Source organism: Lepidochelys kempii, chromosome 6 (assembly GCF_965140285.1).
Source record: "Lepidochelys kempii isolate rLepKem1 chromosome 6, rLepKem1.hap1, whole genome shotgun sequence".
Classification (NCBI taxonomy): Eukaryota; Metazoa; Chordata; order Testudines; family Cheloniidae; genus Lepidochelys; species Lepidochelys kempii.
The window spans coordinates 61,539,177-61,554,914 of NC_136385.1; the positions used below are offsets into that span (position 1 = coordinate 61,539,177).

At 46.8% G+C, this 15,738-nt stretch overlaps 1 protein-coding gene across 7 annotated transcripts in view; it reads right to left on the minus strand.

Moving 5' to 3' along the window:
* PACSIN3 (protein kinase C and casein kinase substrate in neurons 3) overlaps positions 1 to 15,738 on the minus strand; it is a 38,974-nt gene that overhangs the window by 20,171 nt on the left and 3,065 nt on the right. The window contains exon 2 of one of the 7 annotated variants that reach the window (XM_073348246.2): positions 15,205 to 15,322. The exons of the other annotated variants lie outside the window; for them this stretch is intronic. The gene's annotated coding sequence lies outside the window, so the exon portion shown is untranslated. The remainder of the gene's footprint in view (positions 1 to 15,204; positions 15,323 to 15,738) is intronic. 7 annotated transcript variants of the gene reach the window in all.

Below are 15,738 nucleotides of genomic sequence, written 5' to 3' on the forward strand. Positions count from 1 at the left end.
GTGGCAGAGGGAAATGGAATCACCAGAAACATACATAACTTCAAATTTCTGTGTGGCTTAGTGTTGTTGCATGACATACTGTTTGAAATAAATGTTGTAAGCAAGAGACTCCAAGGTGTTGACCTTGATCTATCTGGAGCAATGGAACAACTGGACAAAGCAAAGTCATACCTACAGCCTTACCGGTCAGATGAGGGATTTCAAAACATTCTGAAGAGTGCACAGAAGTTGGCAGAGGAACTTCACACTGAAGCTATTTTCCCACCCATTCAAGAATACAAGAGTCACTGAAGAAGACGACATTTTGATTACAAGGCACGGGATAATCCCATAAGAGACCCCAAACAACAATTCAAAGTTGAATGCTTTAACCAGGTGCTAGATTGTGCAATACAGTCAAAGAACGTTTCATGCAGCTCAAGGAACACAGCAGTCTATTTGGGATGTTGTATGATATTCCAAAACTCCTCACTATACCTGAAGAAGACCTACACCAGCAATGCAGGGCACTACAGACAGTGTTGACACATGATGACATGCACGATATTGATGCAAGTGATTTAGGTGATGAACTGAAAGCCCTTTCAAGATACATTTCAGCAGGATCAACTCCAAAGGCTGTTCTGGAATATATGTGCACAAATAAGATGACCACCCTCTTTCCAAATGCTTTTGTTGCTCTGCACATACTTCTGACACTTCCTGTAACAGTTGCCAGTGGAGAACGCAGCTTCTCCAAGCTGAAGTTAATAAAAACACATCTACGCTCCACAATGACACAGGAGAGGCTACTCGGCCTTGCAACCATCCCAATAGACCATGAGCTGGCCCAGACTATGGACCTTCAGAAAGCAGTTCAAATCTTTGCAACCAAGAAGGCACGGAAAGCACCACTTTGATTATTCAAACAGATAAAAATGCCAGTGTTTACTATGCAGACAATAAAAGTTACATTTGCTGTTCAGGCATCTGAAAGTTACATGTTACTTAAAATTTTTGAACAAGGCATTTAAAGTTGTTAGTTCTCCTTTATTGGGGTAGGTAGCAGAGCAGTACCATGAGAGGAGTAGAACAGGAAGAAGGCAGAATTGAGACCTTTCAAAGTTTTGGCCCAAGCGAGGGTGCCTGAGGGCATCATTTGAGCTCCCCGCCTCTGGTGCCAAAAGGCTGTGGCCCAGCCCTGCATGTAGCCTACACTGACAGAAGTTTTTACGTTGGTGTAGGAACACCACCGCCCTGAACAAAGTTAGCCCTGTCGATGGAAGCCCCCATCCACCGGTGCAGCTGTGTCTCCACCAGGGGTTTTGTCTGCACAGTTATCACGGTCAGGGTGTAGTTTTTCTCACCCCTGACCAATGTACTTATGCTGATATAACTTTTCAGTGTAGACCAAGCCTGACACAGGAGTTCCTTTCTTTCACTTTGAAGTTATTTGGCATGACCAGGCTCTATCTCCCTCCCTTTCCAAAACTTTTATTCTCTCTTGTTTAGAGAAATGAGTCTCAGGCCATGTCTATGAGTATGTCTACACTATGAAATTAGATCAATATTATAGAAGTTGATTTTTAGAAATCGATCTTATACAGTTGATTGGTTATGTCCACACTAAGCTCATTAAGTCAGCAGAGTGCGTCCTCACTACCGTGGCTAGCATCGACTTACAGAGCGGTGCACTGTGGGTAGCTATCCCACAGTTCCCGCAGTCTCCGCCGCCCATTGGAATTCTGGGTTAAGCTCCTAATGCCTGATGGGGCAAAAACATTGTCACGGGTGGTTTTGGGTACATGTTGTCAGCCGCCCCTCCCTCCGTGAAAGCAATGGCAGACAATCGTTTCGCACCTTTTTTCTGCGCAGATGCCATACCACTGCAAGCATGCAGCCCACTCAGCTCAGCTCACCGACATTGCCGCTGTTGTGTCCTGGGTGCTGCTGGCAGCAGACGGTGCAGTAACTCTGCTAACCATCATCATCTATTACTTCCACTGCAACTCTGCTCTCCTGCAGCTCGGGGGATCCATTCTGGTCCTCCTGGGTGCTGCTAACCGTCGTCATCCACTGCGACTCTGCTCTGCTGCTATTGTCTCAATAGCAAATTTCTCCATGTTGTCTGTCATGGGCTCCCGGGTACGCATGTTCTTCCCCAGAAAACGTGCGGTGCTAACTGTCGTCCTCCACCCCATCAACTCTGCTCTCCTGAATCCACCTTGCAGGTCCTCTTGTCATTCTCTATAAATATCTATTCTCGTGGCATTTGTCTTTAGCCACCGCTTCTGCTGCAACTCTGCTCTCCTGCAAACGCCATACCACAGCAAGCATAGAGCCCACTCAGATCACTGCGGCAGTTATGAGCATCGTAAACACCTCGCGCATTATCCTGTAGTATGTGTGGAACCAGAACCTGCAAAAGCAGGTGAAGAGGCGACGGCAGCGTGGTGACGAGAGTGATGAGGACATGGACACAGACCTCTTTCAAAGCACGGGCCCCGGCAATTTGGACATCCTTACTTAGAATCATAGAATATCAGGGTTGGAAGGGACCTCAGGAGATCATCTAGTCCAACCCCCTGCTCAAAGCAGGGCCAATCCCCAATTTTTGCCCCAGATCCCTAAATGGCCCCCTCAAGGATTGAACTGACAACCCTGGGTTTAGCAGGCCAATGCTCAAACCACTGAGCTATCCCTCCTGGTGGCAATGGGGCAGGCTCATGCTGTGGAACACCAATTCTGAGCCCGGGAAACAAGCACAGACTGGTGGGACCACATAGTGTTGCAGGTCTGGGATGATTCCCAGTGGCTGCGAAACTTTCACATGCGTAAGGGCACTTTCATGTAACTTTGTGACTTGCTTTCCCCTGCCTTGAAGTGCAAGAATACCAAGATGAGGGCAGCTCTTATAGTTCAGAAGCAAGTGGCGATAGCCCTCTGGAAGCTTGCAACGCCAGACAGCTACCAGTTAGTCGGGAATCAATTTGGAGTGGGTAAAATCTACTGTGGGGGCTGCTGTGATCCAAGTAGCCAACGCAATCACTGAGCTGCTGCTATCAAGGGTAGTGACTCTGGGAAATGTTCAGGTCATAGTGGATGGCTTTGCTGCAATGGTGTTCCCTAACTGTGGTGGGGTGATAGGTGGAAAACATATCCCTAGCTTGGGACCGGACTACCTTGGCAGCCAGTACATAAACTGCAAGGGGTACTTTTGAATGGTGTTGCAAGCACTGGTGGATCACAAGGGACGTTTCACCAACATCAATGTGAGATGGCCGGGAAAGGTACATGACGCTCGCATCTTCAGGAACTCTGGTCTGTTTAAACGGCTGAAGGAAGGGACTTATTTTCTGGTCTGGGAAGTAACTGTTGGGGATGTTGAAATGCCTATAGTTATCCTTGGGGACCCAGCCTACCCCTTAATGCCATAGCTCATGAAGCCGTACACAGGCACCCTGGACAGTAGTCAGGAGCTGTTCAACTATAGGCTGAGCAAGTGCAGAATGTGCACATGGACATATAAAAGCGCGCTGGTGCAGTTTACTACCCAGTTAGACCTCAGAGAAACCAATATTCCCATTGTTATTACTGCTTGCTGTGTGCTCCACAATATCTGTGAGAGAAAGGGGGAGATGTTTATGGTGCGGTGGGAGGTTGAGGCAAATCGTCTGGCCACTGATTACATGCAGCCAGACACCAGGGCTATTAGAAGAGCACAGCAGGGCATGCTGTGCATCAGAGAAGCTTTGAAAACCAGTTTCATGACTGGCCAGGCTATGGTGTGAGAGTTCTGTTTGTTTCTCCTTGATGAAAACCCGCTCCCTTGATTCACTCTACTTCCCTGTAAGCCAGCCGCCCTCCCCTCTTCAATCACCGCTTGCAGAGGCAATAAAGTCATTGTTGTTTCAAAATCATGCATTCTTTATTAATTCAATCGCACAAATAGTGGGATAACTGCCAAGGTAGCCTGGGAGGCGTGGGAGAGGAGGGAAGGACAAGGCCACACTGCACTTCAAAACTTATTGAATGCCAGCCTTCTGTTGCTTGGGCAGTCCTCTGGGGTGGAGTGGTTGGGTGCCTGGAGGGCCGCCCCCAAGTTCTTGGGCATCTGGGTGAGGAGGCTATGGAACTTGGGGAGGAGGGCAGGCTTACACAGGGGCTGCAGTGACGGTCTGTGCTCCTGCTGCCTTTCCTGCAGCTCTACCAGATGCCAGAGTGTATCAGTTTGATCCCCCAGTAGCCTCAGCATTGCATCCTGCCTCCTCTCATCATGCTGCCGCCACCTTTATCTTGGTCAGAGAACATTTCATCGCGAGTGCAGTTTTTTCCACCTTCTTATCTGTGCTAGCCTCTGGGATGGAGATGATAGAGGGTGTGTTGAAACATTTGCAGCTGCGGGAGGAAAAAAAAAAAAAAGGGAGAGTAGTATTTAAAAAGACACAGTTTAGAGAACAATGGGTAGACTCTTTCACGGTGAACCAACCTGTTAACATTACATAGCACATGTGCTTTCAGTACAAGGTCACATTTTGCCTCCTATATTGAGGGCCTGCCGGTTTGGCGAGAGAGATCACACATGCTGGGCCGGGCAACAGAATTCAGCTTGCAGGCAGCCATGGTAAGCCACAGTCTTTCGGCTTCTTCAACCTTCACAACATGTGGGAATGGTTTCAAACAGCAGCACCCTCCTTTCCCATACCAAGCACCCATTGGGTTGGCCATTTAAAAGGAGGGGCTGTACTGGCCGCGAATGCATCCCAAGTCTTCAGGGCAAATCAATCATTAAACACGCTTGCTTTTAAACCATTTATTATATTTACAAATATATTTATTTATATTTATATTATATTTACTCACCAGAGGTGCCTTCTCCGCCTTCAAGGTCCGGGAGCCCTCCTTGGTAGGGTATTGGCTCCAGGGTGATGAACAGTTCCTGGCTGTCGGGGAGAAGGGATTCCCCGCTTGCCTGCTGCACGCTGTCCTCCTCCTCATCCCCAAAATTCTCATGCCTGTTGTGTGAGACTCCCCCCTTGCAGGTGTCCATGGACAAGGGTGGGGTAGCGGTAGGGGCGCTCCCTAGAATTGCATGCAGCTCATCATAGAAGCGGCATGTCTGGGGCTCTGACCCAGAGCAGCCGTTTGTCTCTTTGGTAGGCTTGCCTGAGCTCCTTAATTTTCATGTGGAACTGCTGCGGGTCCCTGTTGTAGCCTCTGTCCATCATGTCCTTGGAGATTTTGGCAAATATACTGGCATTTCGTCTTTTGGAACAGAGTTCTGCCTGCACAGATTCATCTCCCGATACAGTGATCAGATCCAGTACCTCCCGCTCTAGTCCATGCTGGAGCTCTTTTGCGATTCTGGGACTGCATGGTCACCTGTGCTGATGAGGTCACCACGCTGGCCAAACAGGAAATGGAATTCAAAAGTTCCCAGGGCTTTTCCTGTGTACCTGGCTAGTGCATCTGAGTTGAAAGTGCTGTCCAGAGTGGCCACAATGGAGCACTGGGAGAGCTCCCGGAGGCCAATACCATTGAATTGCGTCCACACTATCCCAAATTTGACCCAGTGATGTCGATTTCAGCGCTAATCCCCTCTTCGGGGAGGAGTACAGAAATAGATTTTAAGAGCCCTTTAAGTCGACAAAAATGGCTTCGTCATGTGGATAGGGGCAGGGTTAAATCGATCTAATGCTGGTAAATTCGACCTAAACTCATTGTGTGGACCAGGGCTAAACATACAGCGCTTCAGTGGCGCAGCTGTACTGATATAGCTGTGCCACAGCATGTCTGATGAAGATGAGGAAAAAGCTCTCCCCTTAGCATAATAAAGCCACCTCCGCAAGTGGCAGAAGCTGGGTTGGCAGGAGAAGCTCCCCCACCCACACAGTGGTGTGCACAGGAGCGCTTAGGTCAGTGTAACTTATGTGACTTGGGGGTGGGGGATGGGGGGTTTCACACCCCTGAGTGACGTAAGTTATGCAGACATAGGCTGCGCTTTAACCTGGCTGTGTAGTCGTGGCACCAGCACTGGGAGAGAGCTCTCCCAGAGCTGTAAAAAAAAAAAAAAACACCCCCAAAAAACAACCACCCCCGTGAGGCAAGAGTAAAAGCACTGAGTGTGTGAACTGCCCCCTGAGCAATGCAAGTTTCAGCAATGTAAAGTGGTAGTATAGACAAGGTCTTGGTCTCAGTCTCTCCTGCTATCCTTGGGTTGGATTTGTGGTACTTTTGCCTTTTCCACAGCTTTCCTGAGTTGTGGAGACAAGAGCTGCACCAGTTATTCCAGGGGCAGCCATGTCAGGTGTGACAGTTTGGGAAATTTGTCTGTGTAAAATTTATGAATTTTGGTTGACTTTTTGAAATTTCTCTGTCATTGAATGCTGCAGTGTATATTGACTCAGCCATTTGCTCACACAGTTTTTTTTAAATTTATCTCCCCAACCAGGGTGAGGGAGATGCAACAGTTAACAGTCATTAATCTGAATGGTCTTCCATTCAGATGGAAGCTGCCTAGAACAGGAGGGCTGGAGTCTGGGCGAAAATAGTCCTTCCCAAACTGTCTGGAGCGGGGTGGGGTAGGGTTGGAGCAACTGAAAATCCCCAGCTGAAAGGAAAAACCTGACAAGAGGTGTTAAAAGCGGCTGTTAAAAACAGGGGTTATTACTTTAAAAACAGGGGTATGTTTGCTGAGCAGGGGAGCCTTTTGACTGTCTAACCCGAACAAGCTAAAGCAGGGGTTCTCAAACTGTGGGTTGAGACCCCAAAGTGGGTCATGACCCAATTTTAATAGGATCGCCAGGACTGGCATTAGACTTTCTCGGGCCCAGACCTAAAGATGAAGCCCGAGGGCTTTGGCTCCAGGCCTTGAGCTTTGCCCCCCAGTTCATGTAGTAATTTTTATTGTCAGAAAGGGGTCGCAATGTAATGAAGTTTGAGAACCCCTAAAACAGCTTGCTGCAAGAGTCAGGGGAGAATCCATGACCAGGAAGAGAAGACAGGACCAGAGTGGGGTCCAGGCAGAGGGACCTGCAGCCCCTGAAGGCACTACCAAAACCAAAGAACGTAGTGAGGATTGAGGGAGGGAACTGTGTACAGGTGTTTATTATTTTTTCCGCAGATCTCCTGTTGTCTATAACAGAAGTATGATTGGTTTATAGTTTCACCCTTCAGGGACACAGGATATGCTGAAGCAGTAACACAGACTCTACAGAGTAATTTCTAAACCAGAGTAGCCATGAGGGTGGAACTCTGGGGAGGATGTGCTTGAGCAACTGGGGTGTCTTGGAGGACCAGGGCAGCTTGCCCATAAGGTCTCATTCCCTAAAAAAAAAAAAAAAAAAAAAAAAAAAAAGAGGTACCAGATAGAGTCTGCACCTGGAAAGTGTTCCCACAAGGCTAGAGTAAAAGGCTATGGCTAGACCCTGCCCAGACTGAGGGGACCTTAGAAGCACACAGATCCAGTACGCGGTCCCAAACACAGCTGCCTGGTGGGCATCTGCAAAGTGGAGCTCAGTCAGAACTGTGCCATCAAGGCTTCAAAGAGCTGCACTATCATCTCCCTACTTTCATAGCACCATAAATAGCATGGTTTCTGCCCCACATCTACATTCACCACTCAGTCATGCTGCTTCCCAGATGCCACCCACGACCTGTTTTCCCCCCTCTCTGACTGTGAGTGGGTTTCGCTCATATCAAATAACCCTCCATGCATGCAACCACACTGTTTGAGCTAAAGAGACAATTAGCTGTTTGCTTCTATCCCATGCATTTCCCACCCCTACCAATCAGGGTCAGCTAGCATCAAACTTGCCAGTGAATTCATGCCAGCCTCTAAACTCATTTCAGCTGGAAGGGATCTCAAGTGAGTTATCTTCCGTCTCTCTGTATTGTGACAGGAGTGATTTCATCTGCAAACTATCCGAGGCGGGTGTCTAACCAAACCCTGACTAGCTCCAGGAAAGGTTGTCACTCTCCCCCTTGGCAACTGGCTCCTGCTCCAGAGCGTTCCCCCCCAACAATATTTAACCTACGTTTCTCCTACTATAGCACAAATCCATGGGCTTGTCCACACTCACTGACTAATGAGGATAATGTTGTAACAGAGCTCCCTAAGAGCAGTAAAGGGATCTCTTCTGACCACCAGGGTGAGCAGCATCTGCCCACTTCCATACAGCCCTTGAATAAAAAGCTTATCCTTGGTGATACTGCTCTACGAACTCTCCAGTTTGTTCATGTTGTTTTATGAACTGAGGTACTCCAAACTGAGCCGAGTGCTCCAGTCTAGGCTTGACAAGTGCCAGGTAGAGCAGAATAATTTGTAGTTGCTTTTACATTGGAAACTCCTATTCATTCCAGAAGGCAAATGTTCCACTGAGATGGAGTCACCTTGCTAGACCATCAGGGCAAGGACTGGATCTTTATGTACTGAAAAGCCTTATGCACACAGACTATATTCAAATAATCCTCCACAACAACCACTGCCTGGTTAGTCCCATTCTAGATCTGGGCATTTCAGTCTTCATTAGACTTCACACAGTTATTTAAAATGGACTCAAGTCTTTTTTGCCCATTTCTTCAATGTGGAAATTTCACTGCACGTTAATCCACTCTCAGCCCCATAACCTCAGTTTTATATCATCCATGTATGCAAGTAACCTCTACTACATCCTCCAAGTAATAACTATTTCCATTTGCTTCTCATTACACTGATTTGTCATTTGAGTTGCCACTTGGAGGTTTTATCATTAGGGATTACTTTGTTGTTCAGGCCAAGTCTGTGACTGTGTCACGCCCTAACAAATTCAGAGAGCCTTTACGCACTGCGCCTCCTATTATCAGCAATTACATCATGGAGGGGATTGGCTTTGCCTGGCACCACCTGATTTTACTACCTGTGTGTTTTTCACTGAAGTGCACCTTTCTCTCAAACATTCACACAATGGAGACAACAGCCTGGAAGAAAGAGGTCAAAACACCAAGGTTTTCCTGAAGTTCACCTGGTTCCCGGCACAACTCAGAGTTCTATTTTCTCCTCTGCAGGTTACAGAAAGGTAGAGAGCACAGGACAACCCCTAAAGAAACGCAGGATCACAAGACAGGATTGAAACTGGGATTTCTCATTCTGGGGGGGGATATGAGCTGGTATAAAGAGGGAGAGGGAATGAAGGGCGGGGCGAGGGGTCACACACCCTGGTGGCTTTACTAACGTTGTGGTCAGTTCCTCTGCTTTGATGATGTGCAGGTTCATTGTTCACACTTTTGGCACCAGAACTAGTTTACTCAATTACTTCCTCGGAGAGGAAAATCTAAGCAACATGAAAGGCAACTGTTGGGGTGAGACAGAGTTCAGAGCCATACAAACAGGCAAGACTATAGACCAACAGCTACACACAGCACCATTCTGCAGGGCTGATAGTGTCTTGGAGATCATGCATGCCAAAAAGGAGCATATTTTGTTTAAGGAGTGGGGAGAACACCCAACAAACAAAAAGCTTTCATAACAACATCTTCCATCCCATGGGAAGAGCCAATTTAACTTCCTCAGCACTGCTCTGCCCCTTGAGATCTTCACTAGCCCTTTAGGAGCATTTATAGGGTTGTACTCCCTAAAGTGTGCCTAGGCAGCAGGGTTGAGCAGGGGCAGCCCCTAGCAACTGGGCTAATTTTTTTTTTTTTTTTTTAAATACTCAAACTCTCATGTTCCTCCTACCAAGATTGTTACACTGAGCTCCATTCAGGGAGGTCAGAAGGGTTATTTGCTATCTTCATGCTGCCTGAACAGTGCAAAGGGAGTGAAACAAGGAATAGAATCTGCCTCCCCATTTAAAGTATCTATAGTGGCCCAATGACCTTTTCGAAATAGAGTCTTCAGCCTGAAGGGTAAACATCAATTTAAATCCCAGGTGTCACCATCCACCGCAGATTCCTAACTATCAGAATAGACACAGGGGAATGGGACAGACATCTCTGAGAAGCACACACTTCAGGAAGATATTTCAGCTGTTTAGCATCATCGAAATGTGGCTTCTTCCCTCCCAGCCCATCTCCCAGAGCAGAGAATCTTGCCCTTGTTTTTCAGTGCCCAGCCTGACATGCCAGCAGGACACTGGGAAGCTCTAGTACAATCCAAGCTTTTTCTGCTTGGCTTTCTGAACAAGCCTCCATCCCACAGCTGGAGAGACCAGTTTTCTCTTTGCATTTGGGATGGAGCCACCTTGACCCTTCTTACTTCTCAGTAAGACTAGAGTACTTCCTCTCTGGAAAGCGCTCACTAGTCCAGTTCATAAGCCCAGACACCTCCATTTGGAAGGCGACACAGCACACAGTGGAGTTGAAAAAGACAGGTTCTGTGAGCATCTGTGTGTATATATATCTCCGAGGCTCTGTGATCACTGGCACAGCACCCTCCAGTCCACTCAAAGCCAACACCAGGCTTTTTCGCCCAGGCCTGCGGAGCAGGCCCCTCTAGCAAGGCTAGCACTAGCAAGGACAGAGCAAAGAGCACACTGAAAATACCAGAGGACCAAACAAAGATGGAAATGAATCCAGGAGTGCCTAAAGTTAACTGTTTTGTAAATGAGAAATGTGCTATGACACATCTCCCAACCCTCCATAAGGCTCTTATCAAAAAGCATGCAGAAAGCCCCACCTCTGAGCTCTACACAGCAAGGGCCACATCCCCATGCACACCAACAGGAAGGGTTCTGCTTTAGAAGAGGCAGCACAAAAAAGAAAGTTGCCAAGCCCCATTTTTCAGCCACCTGTAAATGTGGCATACAAGTTCACCAGTACCCACAGCACTCCTGTGTGGAAAGCAAGTACTATCTCCATCTGCAGAGTAAAGAGGCGATTTGACTAGGGCAGTCACACAGATCAGTGGGAGAGGCAGAATTAAACTCAAGACCATTGATATCATTGTCACGGGTTAGGTCACAGAGACCCACTTGGGATGGTCATCTGACGTGCTGAAATTACCTCTAAGCCAGCTTGGGACTTCCAGAACCCTGTCTTGTTGAGCCAGACATGATAGCCTACTGCAACACAGGCCTAAGGTCTGGTCCACACCCCCAAAGCTGCAGACTTAACTGAAAACAGCTCAGCAGGTTACCAGTTTCCAGCACCCAGACACCAATGGGATCCAAACCCCAAATAAATCCATTTTACTCTGTATAAAGCTTATATAGGGTAAATTCATAAATTGTGGTTTAACTAATGACAGAACAAAAGTAAGTCACCAAGCAAAATAAAGCAGAAAACACACAAGTCTAAGCAAAAAGAAAAGGAGTACTTGTGGCACCTTAGAGACTAACCAATTTATTTGAGCATGAGCTTAATACATTAAGAAACTGGTTACAGGTAATATCTCACTCTTAGAGATGTTCCAATAAGCTTCTTTCACAGACTAGTCTCCTTCCTAATCTGGGCCCTATCCTTTCTGCTGGTACAGTCCTTGTTAGTTCCAGCCCACATCTCAGGTGGTGAGAAGGGGTTCTCTCATGACTGGCAGACCCCTTTGTCCTGCTCCACTCCCTTTTATAGCTTTGGCACAAGGTGGGACTCTTGTCTGATGGGGTGGGGACAAGCACAATGGAAAAGTACAAGGATTAAGATGGATTCCAGCATCATGTGACATGGTCACATGTCACTGTAAGACCCCCTAGTCTCCATTCTTCCTGGATTGGCCCACAGGAAGGTTTTCAGGTAAATAAACCATTTATGACCATTGTCTGGGCCAATGGGAGCCATCAAGATTTTAAACCACCATTAATGGCCCACACTTTGCATAATTACAATAGGACCTCAGAGTTTTACTTCATATTTCTAGCTTCAGAGACAAGGATACATGCATACAAATAGGAGGAATATATTCAGTAGCTTATAACCTTTGTTATGATACCTTACAAGAGACCTTTTGCATAAAGCATATTCCAGTTACATCATATTCATACTCATAAGCATATTTCCATAAAACATATGGAGTGCAACGTCATAATAATCACTGCCAGCTAGTGGGTGACTGGAAACTCCATCAGCTTGTATGCTGCCTGCAGTGACCCAGCTGGCTTTCTAATCCTCTAGGCTAAAAAGTTTACTTACAGGGGGTGAAAAGTTAGATAGGTTCCCAGCAAACCAGTCCACCAGGAGAGGCTGGGACATCCTGAGATCCCACTTATTCCTTTTGTTGCCTACAGAACCAGACCCCTGCTAGCTGGTACCATGGTGTTCTACTCCAGTGTTTCTCAAATGCGGCCACCGTGGCTGCATGTGGCCACCAGGGGCTTTTCTTGTAGCCACAGCCTCCTGGGGTGTGATTGTGGGGGAGCAGCAGCCCTGCCCCCACCCCGGTGCTCCTGGATGCACTGTCTTGGTGTTGGTTGCTTGAGCTTCCAGCAAGGGTTGGGCAGCCAGTAAGTTCCCCATCTTTCCAACGGGGGGTGGGGCTCAGGATTTGGGCTTCAGCTCGGCAGTGGCAAAAAAGCAGGCTCTGGCTGCAAGGCTTTGGGCTCCAGCCCCGGGGTTTCAGGCTCTGCCCCACCCCATTGCCTCTGGCACCTCCCCCTATCCCCCATCTAGGGCTTACTTTGTCCCCACACTTCCCAGTGCTGCGTAAGTCTGCTGTGAAAAGTGATATTAACAAACATACAAGTATCACTTTTCACAGCAGACTTCCTAGCTAGTAATAAATAAATTACAATGATTTGGACATGTATATGTGCATATTTATTTGTTTTTCCTAAAGCTAATTGAGTATTTTAGGAAAAAGTGTGAGAGCGGCCACAAGCAAAAGTTGGTGGCCGCACCCTAAGGCCACCAAATAATTTGTCCTGAGAACCTCTGTTCTACTCCACACCCAATTTCTCAGAAATGTAGAAAACAGATCTCAGTGCTTTTAGTATCTTGACAAGGAACATGGATAAGGCATTGGCTCAGTGACAGTCTCCTAGGGGGGAGGCTACATGAAAAAATGAGATAATGGTGCCATTGCCAGAGATACCCACTCAGATATCCACCGTTGGCCTCTGAGGAGCCCCCTCAGGAAGAAATAGGTAGAGTTTGGCATCACCTCTGACTGGGCCTACCCTGAAAAAGAAGGTACCACTATGAAAGATACTGGCCAACTACAAAGGGATAACTTAATGAGGGAGGCATGCAGTTTGAAGGGTTTGTAGCTGACTATGGTTGAGGCAGTGTCAGGTTTGTTTTTAAACCTCTAAAGGGGGGAGGGGAAAGCAAACTCTCCTCTGGCAGAGCATACAGGGCATTCTAATCTAGTCTGGATTGGAGCTCAATTAGATGTATGTCCTGATCTTTTTTCCTCGGCGGGGGGGTGCCAGCCCATTGGGGGTCATAAGCAGGAATATTTTTGGGCCCCCAAAAACACACTAAAAAGCAAATGGGGGCCCCCCTTGAGCTGCTCAGGGACCTAAGCAATTGCTTAGGCTATATCTACACTATGCAGTTTTTAGAGACACAGCTGTGTCACTACAGCCGAGCTGCTAAAAGACTCACAATGTAGCCCGTTTGTCAGCTCGCCTGACAAAAAACTTCCATTCCCAACAAGCGGCGTTAGCTTTGTCGGCAGGAGAGTGCTGTTCACACCAGCGCTTGTTGTTGGCAAAACTTTTGTCTTGGGGCGGGGAGCGCTGACACTTCTGAAGGACAAAAGTTTTGTCATTCAGTTGTCAGTGTAAACATAGCCTAAGTCTGCTTATGCATAGCATCAGCTCGGTTTCTCAGGCACAACCCCAAACCTCAGGAGAGTTAAGGGAAAAGATACAGAAGAGCATCAGTTAGTATGGGCATCACAAAAAGTGTTAAAGAGGACCTGAAAAGGAAGAGAACATTGGAACTATCCCTTTCTGCTTCTTTCTAATCAATTAAGTGGCCTGGGAATTTTTTTGCCCCAGAAGTTCCCTGATTTGTGTGTTTAAGAGTTGAAATTTAACTCATCTGCCCTGAAGACTCTGTGGTGATTGGAAGACTAGAGAAATAAATGACATCACAAGAGTCGAGAGAAAACTGAGCAACAGAAAGGTTGAGGGAAAGGATTTTTTTTTAAGTTGTGGGGAAGAAGAGGGTGGTTCATTAACAACTTCAAGGACTAGTATTTGGAAAAGGGCATCTATTAGATATTTAAAAACACCCCTACTGCTTCAATTAAGATGCATGAACTGAAAATAAACATCCTCTGATCTCCAAGGAGACCAAGGTGAACCAGGAAGTCAGATTTGATATGCTTGATGTTTCTAAGGCTAAAGGAGTTTTTAAATCCTCTCAGGAGTCTCTTGCAGGTCACCTTTGGCAGATTACAATACCCCAGTGGCACCTACTAGATAATACTCTGCCTCCCAAGAGTCTGGGAGGTTCAATCCATTAGTGCAATTCATGGAGAGAAGGAACTATTACAGGACAAAAATATGATTAGGAGGCCAGTAACATATGCTGCCTCAGCCCACAACTCTAGGGAGCTTGAAACTATTGTACCAATCAGTGAAACAAAGCTGACTAATCACAGGAATGAATACACTAAACTCTCTGCAGCATGAGGACTATCCCTTTATAAGTGCAGTAACTTCACCAGCACAGAAAGACAGGCAGCATTTAGGACATTCCATTAGGAGAACAAGTGTGTTGCAGAAGGGTGTAGAGCAGTTAGACATCCTGCAACAGCTTCTTAATTCAAGCACACCAGCCTCCTTCCTCTCCTCTAAAGAGGCTCCTAAAGTCACATTTTTTATAAAGACTTCCAGACACACAACTCACTAGACACCCTTCTTATTCGGTTTTGTATCCTATTGTGAAGGCCTTTAGACTAAGATTTTTTGGGAGCAGTCTTTTTCTGTCTGCACAGTTCCCCCTTTATGGTGCCATGTACACTCACCATTCTGTAAGCAGTAATAAATGATTTATTCAGAAAGGTCCACTTCTGTAAATACTAAAGTCCTGCCCTGCCCTTCTTTCTGGGATTATTCATCACCATTATTGTTTAGGCAGACAGTATCAGATGGTATGACAACCTTGAGTAAGGAAGTAGAATTTGGAGCCTGTGTCCATCCAGACCCAGCACACAGGATTTTAGCTGCTCTTGCACAAGACACAAGGCTCTGAATCTTCACTAGGAACACCAGACATGACATTTCCCAATGAGGGGATTCCATTCACTGAAAATGTTTTCACACTTGTATGGCTTGGATACGTAAAACACTAATGGCCACTCACCAGCCAACAACCTGCCCCGGAGTTCTGTACTGCGTTGACGGAGTCCACAATCCTGTGTAGTCCATCCCATCTTAAATCCTGGCAAACCATTCACTTGCTGGCACTGCATAATGGAGTCCTAAGTGGGCAAGAGAGGTCAACCCTATGCTTGGCTCTCAGAGATGTTAGGCCTCTCTTAACTGCATAGGAAAGGAAGGAAACAATCTTCACAAGAACAAGTGCAGACAAGCCACAGACAGGAGCAAGCTCTTAGGTAAAAGTCTCAGCAGGCACAGAGTGGGGAGAACAGCAGGCCAGTCACTCCCACATTTATCTTTTTCCTCAAACTTTTGCTTGGAAGAAGACAAGAGGATGGTTCAGGGAACAATCTCTTCTGCTGAAGTAGATATTAGGAATAAAGGAGTTGCCAAAACAAAAACAGACTGTTGGTTTATCTTCTAGGTGATAGTTTGTCAGTGAAGAATGTCTGATGCTTCATAGTCAGGTAATCCTTTGACACATGGTGTACCTAGTTGTGAAATGCACTGGAAGGAA